General features: G+C 37.8%; 1 long non-coding RNA gene across 2 annotated transcripts; it reads right to left on the bottom strand.

Moving 5' to 3' along the window:
• Positions 1 to 10,762: 10,762 nt before the first annotated feature.
• On the bottom strand, positions 10,763 to 14,846 carry LOC124631108. Of its 2 annotated transcripts, none has more exons than XR_006984477.1 (2): positions 14,577 to 14,846; positions 10,763 to 11,657 (listed from the first exon to the last, which is right to left on the bottom strand). It is a non-coding gene; the product is annotated as an uncharacterized LOC124631108 (long non-coding RNA). The 2 variants fall into 2 exon arrangements; XR_006984478.1 differs by lacking the exon at positions 14,577 to 14,846 and adding an exon at positions 12,585 to 12,648.
• Positions 14,847 to 16,179: the final 1,333 nt, after the last annotated feature.

Raw genomic sequence — 16,179 nt, 5'->3', positions numbered from 1 at the left:
GAAAACTATTCTATCCGAATACGGGAGGTAGTTACCACGGAATGCGGGTAAAACCGCAGAAACCAGCTAAAAAAAAGAAAAAGCTAACCAGCAGTTTTTATAAATATTGAAATATTAAAAGGAATCGCTAAAATGACTGTGCAAAACAAAAACCAGTCGATATAGACATTAAAATAAGAAGCTTGCAATAATTATGCAAAACACTACTATTGATTTATGAAAATGACATAAATTACCAGCACAAACATTATGTAATTTATCAACACAGTTATTTACAAACTAGAGATCAATCTAAGCAACAATAAAATGTAAGCGGCTTTACTTATTGTTGTTATAATTTTGCTATAAAACTTGTTATAAATAAGACAAGTGAGCCTAAGGCATGATTATATCTTATGATGTAATTATATGTAAATAGTTGGTTGTCGACCTCAGCCTAATTTCTTAGTAATAAAATCCATTTGATATGTAAATCCGCCGTTTAGCCTGCAGATAGCAATAATATGTAGTTCAGTATTATTGTGCTGCGATGACATTGCTTGATATTATTATGCAAGATACGTTCTAAATGAGAACAAACATAATGCAACAATTTGTTTACTAAGCTATTGTGTTATTGTACTAGTTCATGCACGGAATTTGTGTTAGCAGTTTAGCAAACATTGTTGTATATATTTTTTAATATTGGATATTTGTGACTTACAAATGACCTACATTTTAAGCCCTAACTTTTGGTGACTGTTTACTTAACCCCCTTACTACATGTTTAAAACATGATATGCCCCCAAAACCCTACAAGAAGCCATAGTAGCAAACTCCCACAGTATACGCTTTCGTTTCATTCTAAGATAGTAAATTGCGTCACAATGATTATCTCGTAAGTTACTCAACACAATAGAACCAAGTTCAGCTAGACAGCGGCACTGATTGCATCGCGCATGCGCCGCGCAGGAGAAAGCGACCTGCAGTGCGATGACCCCAGCTAAATTCGGCCAAGGTCTACCGGCGAGACGTCAGGTATCCCATGCCCGCTTACAAATAGACCACTCACATTTAAATAAAAAAACAACTGTCGACTCTATTAACAAATAAGACCCTTTCTTATACTGACAAACAACACCCGCTTTTAATTGAACATTCCATTAGGATTGACTAAGTACTCGTAAGCTACAGTTCGTTTCACTCTTCACTGAATCATGAGCTATAATTGCAGGATTTTCAATTTCCAGCGCTCAGTTCACTGTTTAAATATTTCCATAAACATTTTATGACCGTCTTCACCTACCATCTGGCAGATGTGCGTCTATTTTTAAACGGTTTGGATCATCAGGAAACAAAGTTCAAACATGAACTTTATCGCTAGCCGGGGAAAGTTATAAAACGCACTCTCCGCCGACGCAAACGCCTCAGACGTCGAACGCCGAACGTCGAACTTGCGTTTAAAATCGGCCAAGGTCCCACAGCGGACACTGACCTTATACTTTGTGGTTACGAAAAAACAAAATCGAGAATTCCAAATGCTTCGAGTATTCTAAACGTTCTTTTTTCTAAACAGATAAAAAAATCCAAGCCCATACGAGATTGCGTGTGCATTCCTCTGCCAATCGTTAGAAAAGGTCCAAATCAACATCAAAACTAAATCGAGTGTCGTCGGGGAGTCCGTCGAACCGCATCTAAATCCAGCCAAGGTCTCAGTCAGCTGAAGGGCGGCTCGCCCGACTGCCTTTGTACTGGTCGTTTACTCGGAGCGACCATAACAAAGGGTTGTTAAATACCTACGACCTGACTCATGCCTAGCTCCGAGGCGACACGCTAAAAGGACGTCGTAAAGTAAACTTGCCGGAGTATATGAGCTGGGTTGTAAAAAATGACACACGCTTGCAAATCTCAGACCAGACCACCCGACAAGATACACGATTTGTGAAGCCTAAAACAAATTAAAACTGCAAACGCATTCGTAATAAACATCAGGCGGCCAATGTAAACTGATCCTCAGCGCCCCGACCGTGCTAATTCAACCTTGTTAAATAAAGGAAAGTAAATGAATATTGCAGGTCTGGGTATAATGGCAGTGTTTGTATACAGAGAGGCGTCTAGACGTGGTTTTGCCTGACTGCGCCGAAATGCGCCCGTGTACAGCTTGCGGTAGACTCCTGCTGTGTTCCCACTGCGGTGAGCGCGGTTTCAAAAGAAATCTTTAATCAAGAGACCGTGGCATCGCAATAAGAACAAAAATGTGACACCAATTTTATTACACCGGTAAACATGGGTGTGGATATTGGATTTGTCGTATAGATAATTTAAGAATAACACACCTACAGTGTTTTAGTGTACAACTTTTAGTTTTATAGCCATACAGTCAATATTGTATCATACTAAAAGCTGGCTAAAAATAAATCATGTTCGCTCGATATGCACACCCACAAATAAATAACCTACTCATACAACCAGCATTTAGCTAATTGAATTACGTCAGTGAGCCTTATCAAAGTGAATGACCTCCAGACCTGCCGCAACATTGCCGCATGACTGATAAACTACCCAATTTGCAGCGAACCCGTACAACGCGTCACGGTTCGTCTCATGTTGCTGTATGACCTATATTTTCCCCCAGTACTTAGGGCTTGCTCGGATTCCTGTGCCTGACCTACGACAAGTGCGCGGCGGTTGCGCGTTGTGGCTAAAATAACCGGGACGTGTCCCCGACCACTTCCGCACTTGCCATCGATTCGTTTTGTTAATTAACGCGGTTGCACCACCGTCTGGCCATTTGGGACGCCTTCGAACTTAAATTGATTCCTTGCAGTGTTCCTTTTTATTTTGTTGAACAAAATTTATTTTATGATATCGTGGTTTGTGAAGGATTGAATTTATGGGTTGGTCAGATTGGTTCCATATAAGAAAAATGGACGAGAGGATTTAATACAATTTAAATTGCTTAATGAAGTAAAAAAATTGCAAATAAATTGGCATCCTTTAATAATAGTATTGAGGATAATTAAGTAATACTTGATGTAATAGGTTTGTTAACATGTATTTAATGCAAATTATCAACAGTTTGAAACATTAACGGAAGCCAATATTAGATAAGACTCGTTTGACAACAAAATGATTTCCATGAGAAATATATCAATGTTTGTAGACGAATATAAATTGAAAGTCGATCAAAGCGACATGAACTGAATTTACAATGAAGAGGACATGAAATGCTTAGTAACAAATCACGGGATACGATTTCAATAATCCAAATAAGCGTGGTGTACAGGGAACTGTTGCACGCTAGTAGCATCTATTATTGATTGGCATGAAGCGATGCATCGTCGCATTGTTCATAGGATCGATTCCTGCGCGTCTCTGTCGCCCCCGCTTCTATTTTTACCGCTTCATTGCTTACTCCCCTCGCTGCCTGTTTCCTGCCTTTTATTAAACTATCTGTATGTTAATTAACAACGGCCTCGCTCGGACCGGCTCTGTTTATATTTCTATTAGCTCATTCCTACGAAACATTCGCTGTTTAAGGCCTTTGCTATTCGGTTCATTGCATGGTCCCCTCTCCTTACAGCTGCGTCCCAGTGTTCTTATGTTACCTATCTGAGTGCTTGACATAATGTATCATACATCCTCTTATTTTTTCGACCTTCAACTACATTTAATTAGACGTCTCTGCATGTTGTCAAACCGAACCTCACTCCCTCAGTGTTGCAATCTCTTCTAACATGTAGTTTATTAATACATCCGTCTCGCTCGGTGTAGGGGCATCTGGTATACATAAACCTGCGTGTGTTTACGTTTCATATACGTGTTCAGCGTGTCGTGGTGTGCGTGTTGCAGGGGTGCGAGCATGTGTTGGTGAGCGTGGCGTTTTGTCTACAGCTGTTGTGGGTTTGTGAAGCCACGCCACAGCTATCGGCTCCTCTAAATTTATGCTTCCTCATGACCCACGCTCCAACACACTATACACCAACAACGACACATTAAACCCATGACTCGGTCCTGTTTAATATTCCATTCAAAACACCTTCTAAATGAGAAATATACATTCAAATGGCATTCGGTAACACACCTCAACGTTGACTATTGCGTCTTTCTTTACTCATATTTGACTTTTTCTACGTCGTTAAGCCATAACAAAATATTCCTGAATAACCGAAACTGCAAAGTGTTGAGCTACATGCTTGCTATTGTTTGTGGTACCTACTCATTATAAGAAAATAATGATGTCATTATTCACGGCTCTTTTGTCACGGTTCGAATAAAAGCGTATACCGGTACTGCGTACGATTCCTTAGTAACCCGTCTTACCTTGCTTTGTAAACCACGATAGTCAAACAGCTGGCGAGAGGTCATCGACACCGGGGCTCTAGTGCAAATTGTATAGTTACACATTGGAAAAGCAAAAAATAACATCCATTTTGCTGTCGGATCCGCATGCGTGCTCAGTCGAATTCTCAGAATATTAGGAACCGTCAAGAACACGAATGTGTTGTTTATTTTTGTATGCGCTTATCCTTGTTTCGACATTTCGGCAGAATGGGCAGTGATGCCATTACATTATTTTAGTCTTTGCACCTTTCATTACGTTTTTTATTTCGAAGCAAATTGCGACTCACGGTCGTGATCTCGCAATATAGAATATGGAACCACAAAGCCACAATCAAGTTTCTGAGTTGTAAAAAACCGAACAAGCGCGTGACGTATCGTTGGTACACATTCGTGTTGTTGAGCACACTACAGCAGGAATGACGTCATGGTCCAAAAACTCCGGGGTCGATGCTCGGGCCCCTACCTGCATTTTTTCGTGCATCCCCTCGTGACATTAGCGGAATCATCTCAAAGGGATATAGATTCCTTTCGTTTACAAATCAGCCGTTCCTAACTCTTCCGTGTCTAGTTTTTGTGTGTTGTGTTCGAGCGGAGTATTTACAGCTAACCTTGTATTGTTACCAAGGATGTGTAAACAAATTGGCTCAATATTTTACGTCAGGCGTTCCGTGCAATTAGATCATACATGCTTCCACAATTGTTCAATGTTATTGCTCCATTTTGGCCCGTTTTAGATACTGTGTAATTTTAAGTATATAGTACCCACTCCAGTAAAAAAATGGAGAGCACTGGCTTCTAAAGATCAATCTACATCGTTTGAAAACACAGAAAATGTGGTAGTTCCTTATCAAGATCCACATAATTTGCCACAAATACTTTAAATAAGTTTCTTGACTCGGTCATAACATCGTCACAATCCTACCTTTTAGGTAAACAAACTTCTGCGTCATCACGTTTACTCTTCGAAGGAATGCTTGGGTGATTGACATTAATATGGTATTACTAATGTTACATTTGAGCACAACAACACCCATTTGTTTTGCTTCCTATTGTTGGGCAAAGGCCTCTTCACAAAAGAATACGGTGGAATCTAGTCGAGTAATAAGGGCAGATTTCCATACAGATTACAGACTTATAAGTCGTACTGTTCAGTCCAGGCACATAAGCATAACTTGGAAAAAATCTTGGCTTCAGTCGCCAGAAAAGTCTTCCTACAGGTAGGTTTCTTTATATCTCAAAATTAAGCACTATATTTTTGACTCCATTAAAGAGTATTTTGGTTATAATGTAAAATGAAATGAACCATACTTGCCAAATAAATGAATTGCTACACGAAAACATTGTAAAATGTTGTTGCCAAAAAAAATATTTTTGTTTGTTTATGTAAAGGCGTCGTTCATTTTTTATAGACTTTCATGCACGTAAAATTAAAATATACCTATGTTGCTTTTTTATTTCTTACTTCTTTGATCTTAGTGGCACTGCATTTAATTAGTCACATCTCAATCTTTCTTTCCCATTGTGCAGAGCTTAAAATCGTGCAATTTGCATAACAGAAGTAAAGTGCTGTGGGATTAAGATCCCAGAAAGCATCACATCGAAACACATCACAGGAAACATGTTCCATTTGGGTTCCGATTCCCAAAGTCGTTTGGCACAACCGGCTTCCCGTTGCGCAAGTCTGCGACGCAGGTCGGCGCTCCCGTACAATCGGGGCCGACCAAAAATGTGTCAAGTTGAACCCAGGTCGATGACCCCACTGTTTACGTTTACCTCTTTTGCGACCACACTCCGTGACTCGAAATACGCCTTTTTATTTTGCATCAAAAGGACCACACTGGCTTTCACTTTGATCTTTTGATGCACAAAGTGCTCGCCGAAGATGTAATTTGTCAACTTTAAAAGTTGGAATTAACGGATCTGTCATGCTAAATATGGACGGCTATATTTGGGTCACTTATCTTTGTGCACTTGTCAGAAGTAAGCAAATGAGTGCAAGTTTAAGATAATAAAATTAATAAACTTGAGATTTTACAGCTGGTTTTGAAAGGAAATTGCGTAGGTATATGGCAATGGTACCTAATTCAAGAGCATCAGCATTTTTATTTATTTGAACGTAAAATATGACTATTTCAAACACATCTCTGAAAAAATATAGGTAGTTAGTACTTACTACAGTTCTCTAAAAAAAAGGCAGGTTTAGGGTCACAAAAATCTCAAAACAGACGAAATACAAGACAAGACACACTGACATAGACAAGGTGAACACAATGTACAGACACAAACTTATCTCTCCGTGACCACCTTATCTTATATTTTACAATTTCAAATGTTTTAAAACTTATTATTCACAAGTCGTTTCCTTCAAGTAGAAAAGAAATAATTGTAATGGTGTCTACGCGAGGAATACATAATTCATGGTTCATGGAGATCTTTTGAAAAATATTATGGTCGACGTCGCGGGCGCATTATAATTGTAGATGTCGACATTAAACTTACTGTGCTGTTGCCGTGATCTCTGGGCTCGTAAAAACTTACCAACTGACTGGTTTGATATGGAAATAATAACTAGTCTTTGTACCTAACTGAGCCAGTGTTCGTTTTTTTTGAAAAATATACAACTGAATAGTGGAAGGATGAACTTATGTTTAGACTATAGAAACAAATAGAGGATCCACTACATCTGTCTGCAGCTAACCTACAAAGTATCAACTTTACCAACAAATGAAAATTAAACTGAACAAATGACATTTATAACTAAAAGATTACGAGAAACAGCTTAATGTCATCCATAATGTAAGATCTAGATTTTAAGAATTCTAAATTATAAATGAAGATTTGAATTTAAATTGTATCACCCCATTTAGATACGAGTATATTTAAGATATCATCTGCCATTTCGACTTTTAGTGTTTACTAGCAGTGAAATACCTACATATTCAGACTTTTCGTAAAATAGGTTATTCTTATGAGGTATCTGACTATCCCTTACTCCTGGGTTTCATTAATATATTACATTATACAATATACAACATTATACAACTTCCCCACAATCATAAACGTTTGATTCATGATTTCCTACCATTTATATGTCGCTAGAACTTTCCCAGATATATTCCTTTTCAAAGGTTTATTAACTACTAACTAAACAACGCACTATTCTATACAAAACTTTCTTTTCTTTAATAAAATTTTCTTTTATATCTCTGTCTGAATTGAGATTCTGACTTGGAACTTACTTAAAAACATTAAATGCATATGACGTCAATTTATCGTTTGCTATTGCCGTGTCATTATAAGTAAGCGGTTTGAATTAAAATGTTCTTATATAAAATAAATATGTATGTGTAAAGAAGGTCTTTGGACTTTGGAAAAAACGTGTATTTGTGAAGGCAGTTTAACATAGAGCACGTAATAAAAAGAGATGATTGTAATCTTGTTGGATCAATGAAAAGACTTACGTACTTACCTTGGCAAAAAATTGCCAGTCGAAAATATACAGAATAGAGCGTTGATTGAATCAGAAAAAGTTGTATTACTAAAAAGTGTAACCGGCAAGGAATACACCACATTTCCTCAAACTAAAAGTAATATGTATAAGCATCCCACTTAATTTATACAAAATAACGTTTCTGAACATGGATGACGTTTGTTTGTCTTTACTCATAAACTATTGAATAGATATTCATGAAACATGGTACACAAAAGTGATATTTCCTATGTAGATTCACCGCAGTATTTTTCATCCTGAATTTCCTTACGGAGCGAGAAACCAAGTGTATTTGTGTAAAATTATAGAGATGCTATAGAAAAACGCAATTTTATATTTACACAATTCATAACACATATATAGGTATAGCGTTGTTAAGTTTTGCACCTGCGCCTGGACACGTTTGTTGAATATCTTTTGTTTGTACCACGATATTATATGCGCATACCTACGTGCCTCCATGAAAGTCAGCATCGACTATAATAAATTCTATAACGAGTTAAGTAAGGTTAATTGGACTCTAACAAATGATATGCAGTCCTCAAATGAAATTTATAATTTTATTTGCAAATCTTTTACCTTTGCACGCAACCAATCATATACGGAGAGTATTTGCAAGAAACGTCGTAAAATATTTCGAGTACCTTGGATGAATAAAAATATTAAAAACCTTTGTGATAAGCGTGATGAACTATTCCAATTGTGGAAAAACAATCCAACAAACGTTCATATAAGATTAAATTACAATAAAACTAGAAATAAAGTTCATAGGTTATTGGAGAAAAGTAGAAATTTATATTATACAAAAAACATAGAACATAATTTTAAAAATACAAAAAAAGTCTACCAAATTGTAAACCAAATGCTTGGCCGGGTAACGTTATCAGTCGATGAAGCGATATTGAAAGCTTTCGATGCACAAGGATTAAGCATTAAGACAATCACAAATGGCTTTGCACGGGGTTTTGATAAAGCAGTTAAAGAAATAATTCCGAATTGTAATTTGAAATTATTAGACCCATTGAACGACTGTAAGCCCGTAAATTCATCTATAATGTTTCAGAAAGCCACAACTGATAAAATACAGAAAATTATTAAAAACCTTGACTCCAATAAAGCTCCTGGCGACGACGCTATTAAAGTCTCAGATCTAAAAGTAATTAATAAAGAAATATCAGTAGCACTAGCGAACCTTGTTAACATTAGTGTTAGAACAGGTATGTACCCTAAATCTTTGAAAAAGGGTTGTGTCAGACCTATTTTCAAGAAAGGTAAACGCAACGACTTCAACAATTACCGACCAATAACTATTCTGTCAACAATAGATAAAATCGTTGAAAAGTACGTGTGTCAACAAATCCACAAGTTTTATAGTGACCATGGTGTTATACACCGTAATCAGTTTGGCTTTCAACGTGGTAAAGGTACTACTGAATTGCTATCTAGCTTTACCGATCAAGTCAATGAACACATGAATAATAAAAATCACGTGCTAGCCCTATTCATAGATTTTTCTCGCGCGTTTGACACCCTCAACCACACACAACTCCTAAACAAGCTTGAGACTAGTGGTATACGCGGTCCTCTACTAGAATGGTGTAACAGTTACATTAGCGACCGTAGCTTTCAAGTCAAAATCGAAAATACACGTAGTGACACTATTATCACTACTGAAGGAACGGCACAGGGATCAGTAATCGGCCCTTTACACTTCTTGACGTACGTAAATGACATGAACAGTTACTTAGAACATTGTACTTGTTATCAGTTTGCTGATGACACATGCTTATTGGTGGCCGACAAAGACCCAAATAAAGCATGCAAGCTACTACAGTCCGACTTCAATACACTAAGTAAGTGGTGTCATGACAATGGTTTAGTGCTTAACCCCAACAAAACGAAACTCATGCATATCAGGTCGCCTTACCTTAAACAGTCGTTAACCTGTCATATAACAGCTCACGAACACAGTTGCCTACACACTGTCTCATCTTGTTGTTGCCCTGTTATTAAACTAACTGACTCACATACCTACCTGGGACTTAACATTGATGACAAGATAAATTGGACCAACCATATTGAACATGTCTGTAATAAATTGAGACAGTTCCTTGCAAATATCACCATACTTACCAGACGTATTCCATATAAGGTTAAAATAATGCTATACAACTCATTGGCGGAGTCACATGTTCAATACTGCCTCAGCAGTTATGGTCGTACCTATAACACACACCTCAACAAAATTTATAAAATTCAGTTACGAATATTAAAGAGAATAGTGTCACCAAAAACTAAATTACGATACAAAGATAATGAATTAGGCCTTTTTAAACATTGTAATACTTTACCAGTCCACCTCCAATTCAAATTAAATTTATTAAAGGAACAGTTTTTTAATTCATACTTATTCACAAAAAAAGAACATTCTGTATACACAAGAAGCATCGCTCAAAACAAGTTATGTACAGTGCGAGCCGATAATACGTTCGGAGAAAGAACTACTTGCTATATGGTTCCCCGGTTAATTAATCAACTACCCTCTGATTTGCGAAATAAAATAACAAAAAATAATTATAAATCTGTTCTCAAAAAACATCTGTTGGATGACATGGGGATTGGAACGTGGTGATGTACTTGTCTATTCAATTCTCACACACTTACTATTGATTGTGCTGTAATTCTTTATTGTATAATTCGTCAACAATTGTATTGAGATCCGATTTCCGTAGCATAAGGACAAACCTCAGTGGTTTATTTGTGCTATTGTAACAGAAAATTGTATGTTTTTATGTTTTGATAATAAAAAAAAAAAAAAAAAAAAAAAAAAAAAAAAAAAACAGATGTTTTAAAGGTAAAACGATTAAAATAGTTTTTTTTTAGGTCTTGTAGACACCTTCTTGTATGACAATTTAACTTGTGGACACTTGAAAGAGACAAGTCTGGAGATTAACACTGAAAAAATTATATTAAGACGATTGTCTCTACAGCTCATGTACTTAAAGAAAGACAATTATCGAATATACTAAATTCGTAATGAGGCTCATCAACCACGTTAAAATGAAGCCATGTATGAAACATAAAATACTCCTCACGCATAATATATTCAGATGCTTTTTCAAAATAATGCCTTTCATGTTTAACGATGTCTTAAATAAACTTAGACATAAAATTCTGACTTAATGTGTCATTAAACTAAACACTTGAATAAATAAGACGATTATACACCGCATCTCATATCCTTTATAATTTGTTCCTTCAAAATAATAATTCTTTAATTTTAGATGCAGCTGACTATAAATCTCACTCGAGCCCCAAATCATTCAAATAATGTCAACAGCAACACAATTATACATTGTCTATTCAAGTCTATTTTCTATTATGAGATTGCGTTCTATGAGCTCGCCGTATTCATTGATACAAAGATAGAGCACGTTGCCAGGGGCAACGGCGCCCCATGCACTGGGGGATGGTGCCCTTTTCGGCTCACCCACGAAATACCTCACCACGGAATTCCCCCGGTGAGCTTTTTTTTCGACGATACTATCCCATATGGATGCGTTTGTCAATAGTCATTTTACATGTTTACAAATACACACTCGCGAGTTTTTTATATTTTCCATGACACAACACAAACTAATACTTATTATGCTAGCACGTTTTTACACCTTCGTCCACATCTAAGGTGAAGTTGAAAAGCATTTCTAAGTAAAGTTTTTCCAATCCCAGTGGTCGTTTTTAACTTTTCACACACGTTCAAAGCTTGCATTACGAAGCACTCAATTTCTATCCAGGTCGTTTAGTCTAAAAGTTTGCTTCCCTTGGCGCCGAGTCACCCGCATCTCTGAAAAGAGCAAAATAAGACGCTCTTGAATCGGGAAAGTTACATGAAAAACGATGCACTTTCACACTTTTAAGATATTAAGCGCATCTCACAGATATGTAGCGACGACGCGAGACGTGGGAATGAGAATAGTTTGATGGTCTCAGCAAACTTTGAGCATCGCGACTAACTCCGAAGTGAATATTTTAGTCTCTCCACTGCTCGAGATGTGGTTGGCTTTAAAAACAGTTCTAGAGTTTTATTTATTAACGCTCAATTTCGTGTGTCTCGTGTAATAAGAAGAATACGCCCGCGTCTGCACAAAAAACTAATCTAAAATGCGATGCGGACTCTACACGAAGAATAACAAAACAACAAAGCTTATGCAACATCCTGTTGTACACGAACGCACTGAAGTAAGGGAGGGTTAGATACATATTAGGACTAAGCTCGCTGTGCCAGGCTTGGCCTTGGGTTTTTTGAATCGGCGAACCTGGCCTCGTCCCGGCAGGTGATTAGGTTACATAAACTTAGTCCGTCCCCACTTCCTGCTGGCGCGCTTTGCAGTTGTCGAAGGCCAAATTCGCAAGCCGCATTTTGTTTTGTTCCTGTTTCTTAACCAATTTTACCGACAACGGGCTAAGGTTCCACGCCCACCTACCAATTTGCTGTATTTTGTTCTGAATTTAATGAAGAGTTATAAAACAAGTTATAATAAATCATGATTGATGTTCAAAACTAGTTTTACGAATCGTTTGATTGAAGTTCAATTTGTTACTATGCAGAAAAGCAACTCTCGTCTTTTTACGAGTATGGTTCGTTTGAATTCCAGAGACTAATTAAAATGTCGTTAAAATACTTGTGGAAACAGTAAAGCGTAGTTTAATTACATAGATTTCATTAAACAGAGAAATAAAAACTCCTAGTGTAATAGGCGCTCAGCCTTACCAGTGGAATGGAGATCAGCATCAAACTGGTTTGTAGCACGCTAGCCGGTCCCGGCGAAGGGACATGCAACGAATAAAAAGAATACCTACATGCACCTCTAGGAAACGCTGACCTTGGACGCAAGAGGCATGGCACCTGGCGTTTTTATTTGCCCTTCGAATAAATTGCGAACTTATTTTATAACTCTTCCAGGAGTTCCAGGACCCTTCATTGTTGAGTGCTTCCATGTTTTTTTGGGGTTTTTGTTACGCGATGTTATGCAATGAACTGTTTGTTTGGAAGTTAAGAGGGGACTGATTATAGCAGGTGCTCGTTAATGATGGTGTCGAGCGTCGATTGAAGTGTCTTTTAGTGTACTTATGTGTTCTGAATAGCGAGTGTCGTCGTAGGTCGGAGGAGGCGGCGCACGCGCAGCGTCGATATGTCGGTCGTGGTGTCGGTTGCGTAACCGGTGTCGAGTCGTGAGGAAAGTGAATGCAGCATTTCGAGGTCGCGTAGAAAGTTGCCGACGCGACCGCTCTACTCGCTGCTTCTACTACGACATTAACTAGCGTCCGCTTTGATTCATTCACTCCATCTCCGGCCTGTCCCTGCTATCAGCGAGGATTACCTAATTCATAAGTAAACTGCACAAACATAGCAACACGCGATACAAAGATGATTGATGACGGCTATAATTCCGAACATGTTACTAATTTTACAGCTAAAAATCTCCAAAATAGTCCGAAACCTATTAAATTGTTGCATAATAAGATATTCAACCCGAAGCCTTTTTTGAAGTTCAACTAAGAGAATTCCAAGGAGTTTTGCACAAAAAGTTACACGTGCCGACCAGCTCAATCGCTCTGGGCTATTGAAATTTTGACCGTGGCCAAGTTGCCTGGCTTGCATATAATAGGACATCAATTCCGCCCGGGTCGTATTGAATTAAAGGGAAAAGACATTTAGGTCCTTCCACTGTCATTATAATACGTATTGAATGCTGTAAGTTGGCCACTCGGCTCATCTAACATTATATTCACGTTCGCATGTTAAAGCATGAAATAGTAAATTAATCCCGCTTTGTTATCCATTCGATCTTCTTCATTTTATAGCCGCATTTTAAAGGCATTCGATGGAGCGATCACGAACGTATACACTTGCAGTTGAAATTTACGAGCATTTTTGGAAGACATGCATGTTGTAGTGACTAGCCGGTGTCTATTTATCTCAGTCGGTGTCTACCGATTTGCCTGTCCACATTGTATCAGTTTTTCGCTCGGAGACTCGTCGCATACTAAACAGCCTCACAATAACTTACAATAGCCGCTATAAAAAGTAGTCTGTTCTAACACTAACACATGCGCTTCAAGTTCAGCAAACTTATGGAACGGAGCTGTCATAAAATGTCTTGGATACTTAAAATATATCATAAAAAACTTGCCTATATGTTATAGCCCTTTAAGCCGTAAATTATTTTGTGCTTACATATCTGTCCAGCGAGTTTTATTTCTTCAAGCTCGGCGTATCTTTATCCTTTGTAGTTATAGTTTTCCTCCTACATGTTTCTGTCTGTGCGGCAAATATAGCGTCTGTAAAATGTAAGTTATTGTGTTTCTCTGCAGCAGTTTGCTGTTAGCTATATGCAGCGTCTGTGTGTCTCGCATGCACATATCAATAGCGATTTGCATATGAAACGAGACTCTTTCAATGTTTTGATTTTTACTGAACCACTTGTGCAGCAACGTCTCGCAGTTTGCTTTATAACACGAGGACTTATAGGACTTATTCAAAGCGCTGCACTTGTCGGCCATAATGTTTGTTGCCTTCACGCCTTCTTATATGTTTCTTTCTATTTTGTTCCAAGAATGGAAGAAAAAGTTGACATTTGCTTTTTTGTGGAATGTTGTTATAATGTCTCGCTTCGCAATCGCCTTACACTGAAGAATTCTGCGGTCATTAAAATTATTGTTACTTCCAAGGAAAAAACATCGAACACAAGAATGCCAATACCTTTGTTCGTGAAAAAAGCCGTACTGTCTAGCTAGCAATACCAAGGACCTATGTTCGAATAACAGATATAGCCACACATGTTCAATGTACACTTAACACTATTAACTAATGTTACATTTCGGTCTGTGCACAATCAAACGCGTAGTCTGAAGTGTGTAATGCTCAAGTGTGTTGGATCCAGGAAGGCGTTGTTATCAGTGTAGGCTCATCAAGTGTCCCGCTTATCGGCCCATGTGTTTGATCAGGTGTACTCGCACCGAGGATGGTAACGTTAACCACATATCTGTAGCCTCAAGGTCCCGTCTCACGGTGTGACCGTGAAACAGAGAATCCTGTCCTGTTTAAAGAATTGCCGTCAGTGTAGTTTATTAAACATGTATGAGAGCTCCTTTGAGACCTTTTTTAAAGGAGCCTGTTGTTTGTTGAGTGTTTTTAGTTTTTGAGGCTACAAGTAAGGGTTTTGTATTTGGTATTTGTTTTAATATTACTTCGTCTTGTGTAAATTTTGTGCTGTCTGGTTTTGGAGAACAAAACATTCTAAATAGCCTTTGAGATGACGGGACACCTGAATCTTGCTCGTAAGAAGCAGGTTTTATACACAACAAAAACTCGTTTCGTTTTTGTTATTCGATCTGCATCATAAATACTCATTTCGGAATGCGTATACCTTCCATCTGTGTATAGTTTTAATCTCCAGTTGACAAGTTGTGTGCCGACCGAAGCCTAAAATTTTAATCGGCTTAGAGCCTGCGATGCTTGTCAAATTGATATGTCAGATTTGCCGCAGGGATTTTGGGAAGTTAAAATTACATGGGAATTTTCTCAAACACTCAAAACAATAATATTATTTAATTCCCGTGTTTCTGATGTAACACTTTCCAAGTGTTCTAAAAATCTTTTTACGTAATTCTCCCTGCTTTTTTTTCTAATAATATTCTCCCCATGATTCGGCACGTCATCGACTTGAGTAAGTGGGGGCGGTGTTATGTGACGTTTAGACTTTCTATCAATCAAGACACCACCAGAGGCTCCAAATGGTCCCGTAGAAAACGCCCAGAACTAGTAACGCCTCTAGGCAGGCCTGACGAGACGTGCCTTCTGTCCAACGCGCGTTAGAAAGTCGATTAAGAGAAACGATTTACACATTTCGCTCGCGACAGCATGATCACCTTGCAACTTATTATTCCCTGGTACAACGCCTTACTACACGAGTTCAAGTGCACTTTGTGATGCAATTTATTGCAGGAAAAAACTTGCGAGATATACATAAAATATGTTATGTAGTAATTGTACCTACCACAGTACCTACTCATGATATTTTTACCGTTAAAGGAAAATTGCATCATGCATCCTAAGAAATGTAGAGGAAACAGTGATGACTAATTTCTTCTTGGTTCCGTTTAAAACTTTAGAATGATAAAAATTAATTACTCTTAATTTAAAAGTATGTAACGATTTTAACCTTATCCTTATTATTTAACTTTAACTTTTATTTAACTTTAAAATAATGACTTTCGTTACGCCAATTACCCCCGGGTCCTAGGTCTATCGATAACTTTATGAAATGAATTAATAATATGTGTTGCCATACAAAAAGCGATGT

This window comes from Helicoverpa zea, chromosome 6 (genome assembly GCF_022581195.2).
Source record: "Helicoverpa zea isolate HzStark_Cry1AcR chromosome 6, ilHelZeax1.1, whole genome shotgun sequence".
Classification (NCBI taxonomy): domain Eukaryota; kingdom Metazoa; phylum Arthropoda; class Insecta; order Lepidoptera; family Noctuidae; genus Helicoverpa; species Helicoverpa zea.
The sequence above is the reverse complement of the archived record's forward strand: the minus strand, read 5'-3'. Positions and strand labels throughout refer to the sequence as shown.